Source organism: Cyprinodon variegatus, unplaced genomic scaffold, assembly GCF_000732505.1.
Source record: "Cyprinodon variegatus isolate N-32 unplaced genomic scaffold, C_variegatus-1.0 Scaffold14, whole genome shotgun sequence".
NCBI classification, from domain to species: Eukaryota; Metazoa; Chordata; class Actinopteri; order Cyprinodontiformes; family Cyprinodontidae; genus Cyprinodon; species Cyprinodon variegatus.
The window spans coordinates 829,873-833,146 of NW_015150467.1; the positions used below are offsets into that span (position 1 = coordinate 829,873).

General features: G+C 35.6%; 1 protein-coding gene across 1 annotated transcript in view; it reads right to left on the bottom strand.

Annotated features, from left to right (window-relative positions):
* The window catches only part of lrfn1 (leucine rich repeat and fibronectin type III domain containing 1), a 188,743-nt gene that overhangs the window by 146,313 nt on the left and 39,156 nt on the right, over nt 1-3,274 (bottom strand). The window lies entirely within an intron of this gene.

The following is a 3,274-nucleotide window of genomic DNA, read 5'->3' on the forward strand; positions in this document are numbered from 1 at the left end:
AGTTTATAGAGAGTTTTTTTTTTTTTTTTTTTTTCGTTTTTCAGAGAGCTTATGGCTGTTCATTACAGCTTTACAGTTCGGAGATGCCACTGTCTGAATTTGGATATTTTTTTTTCCTCTAGAAAGACATTCAAGAAAATAGGGTAAGAAGAGCTGATTAAGTAATAAAGGAAAATCTGAACATCTGCAAAGCCAAGACATCTCAGAATCTCATTTGGTGTAGGTGGTGAAATAAAATCCAAGCTCCGCAAGAGCAAAATTGGTTATTCTGCGATAAAATTACATAGTAAGCCACTGGTTTAAAGCACTCAGTATTCTCTACTTTATATGTTATATACTGCTAGAAGCACAGCAGTTCTTTTTAATCAAGAGAAAAAATTCAACTCTAATGACAATCATTAAATTTACCCTGCTCATATATTTTAAATTAAGAGTCTGACTCGGTTTTTCTATATTGCTGAGTCTTGTTTATACAAGATGAGAAGAAGTAATCTTGCAGCAATATTTTACATGTCATGCACATACAGTGTTCCTGCACACACAGGGAAGACTGAAATTCTCAACTAAATCCCTGTGGCCTTTTGTGCTGTAAAAAGACACGTCCTTGGCACGGGTAAGACAGAAACAAGAGTTCTGTTTTTAATACTTAATTTTAAAGTCACTGCTGGTGAGTTGACCATTCCTGCATACCAATTTGCACAAATGTCGTCCTTGAGAGGCATTTGATTAATAATGAATACAGTATGACTTTACACCCATGGATAGAGCCAAACTGAAGAATGATGAACTGCAATAGAGAATTAGAAAATCAGCCGTGCTCATTTTCTACTTTTACAGTATGGAGGATTTGTAATAATTAAGATAACAAATGATGTAGTAAATGAGTACCATTTTCCATACTTAACTGAGTCTGCAAAATCAGTGGCGTCTGACCATGTAGTCAGTGTAGAAGCTACTTTGGACTTCAAGGAAAAATGATGCCACTTACACTAAAATAATTATGAAACTATTGGCTAACACACTGACACCTTATTGTCAATGATTGAAAAAGCCAAATCTTTAGAGATTTTTTGCTGACACGTTATCAGCAGTGTTAGATTTCTCACATGACTTGCTATTCTAACAACATCTGTCATTTGTACGCCTCTGTGGACATTTTTGTAAAGCCTGCTTCGAAGGGTATATAACGGTATATAACTCTGCTCCCAATCCTTATCTGCGCAAAAAAGATTATACATATCTATCATGATATTAATAGATATGCTCTCATTTTGATATGTGAATCAAAGAATCTGCTCTCAGATTTTTTTATTGTTTTGGACACATTAACAACTAGTGTTGTCACTGTTAGATGCACTGCTGCAATGTTTAGCTACATATCTAGTAAGATTTACATTCACCAGATTAATGGCTGCACAAACAGCATTCGAATGATCCTAAATTAAATACACGTAGTATTTTTCACATTCTTTGAAGCTGCTGTCTTTAAACGTTTCTGGCAAAATTTCATTAAAGGAACAAATTTAGCAATGTTTCTGGTATTATTTCAGAGCATTACAGGAGGTCTTGGATAATTGACAAAGAAATTAAAAACACATTTATTTGTCTGTTTATGTTACCACATATGCCAATATTTTAAATGGATCTCCAGGTACAACACACTAGCAGGAATGGTAAAAGTGGTGTTTTATTTCCACAACACCAGACCAGGTGGAATGTTTTTTTTTTTTCTTAAACTCAATGTGTGCATGCATACAAAATGTCCCTGCTCTGAAAGGCACAGCAAGAAAATCAGCATTTAGAAAGGACAGAAGAAAAGGTTAAAGTGTTGGTGGGTTTAAAATATAAAACCACCACTGTAGGTTTTTTAACTGGTCCACATCTGTTGTGCTGTGTATTTTAATTTTAGAGTCCATTTATTTTCCAAATGTTCCAGGGTGTCCCCAAATAATTAATTTTGTTGGGACCACTTTACAATAAGCCTCCCCTTATAGATTGCTAGTAACTACTTAACAGATATGTTATCAATTAATCTGTAAACACTTTGTAACTCATTAATAAATACCCATTGTACAATTAACTTTGTCCATCCTATTAGAAATACTTTACAGATGCTTATTGGGATTACCATATAGTAATTTAGTCTGAAATGTTGAATAATAGCAGCTTTAGATAAATTAAATAATCTATTTGCAAGAAATCTGTCAGTTTTGTCTTTTGATCACCCTTAGCCAATGAATTATAAACGCTCACTGTATGAAAATGTATAGTTTTTTACAGATTAGTTGTTTACATACCAATAAACCTTCTTATCCATCTGTGATTTAAGTCTAATTGTAAAGTAGTATAATCTCAGTTTTCTTGCCTACATGACAATGGACACCATGGTGTTTTGAACCATTCCACTCTTTAATTATTTTTGAAATTGGAGGAAACATTTGCTATTGTAGTGTGCACACACAGTAGAACTGCAAGAAAATGTTTGTATATGTTTGTATAACCAAGAAAGATCATGTACAGAGGGCCTTAAAGACCTTAAAGACTCTGATATGAAAGCACGTTCTGCTCTTCTGCTTCTTAAAGGGAAACGCCTTTTTTTTTAACATTGGCTTTTAGTGGCATTGGGAACAACTCACTGACGTGTCTACCCGGGTCAAACGACTCAGCAAGCAGCCCACGTTAAAACCGCCTTGGCTTTGATCGGCATGCTGTGGGAACACCAGACCCAGGTTGACCCAATAATTTACATTATATTATTAGGCGTAACATACAGAAGTCAACACATCGTGCCAGTCATTTCTAACAAGCTGAAACAACTCTGCTTACATTCAATAAAAATAGTGCAGCACTGGAAAGAGGGATACGGACAGAGAAAAAGAGCAAGACAATACAGCACACTTACTAAGCCCTGACTTCCTTACATGTACATCTTTTATCTTCCTGATTTTTGTTGCACTCGTGACATCATCAACGCTAACCCAGAGTGATGGTATCACCAGACACACAGCGAGAGGGGGGCAGACGCATCGCAGTTTGCCAGCAAGGGGTCAGACCCAACTTTTATTGCAAATCGGTTAGGGTGTCAATTGCAGATTGTTACCTGGCCAACCCGTGTTTGAAAAACCTGTGTTAACCTGGTAATTTCAGGGGGGAAGAGGCTTCTGCAAAAAAACTGCACTTGGGCATTCACGATCAATACATTTTTTAAATAAACAGTGAACTTAAACTAAACTAAACAGGAACTTGAAAAAGCAAAATGGAAAAAGTGAAATAT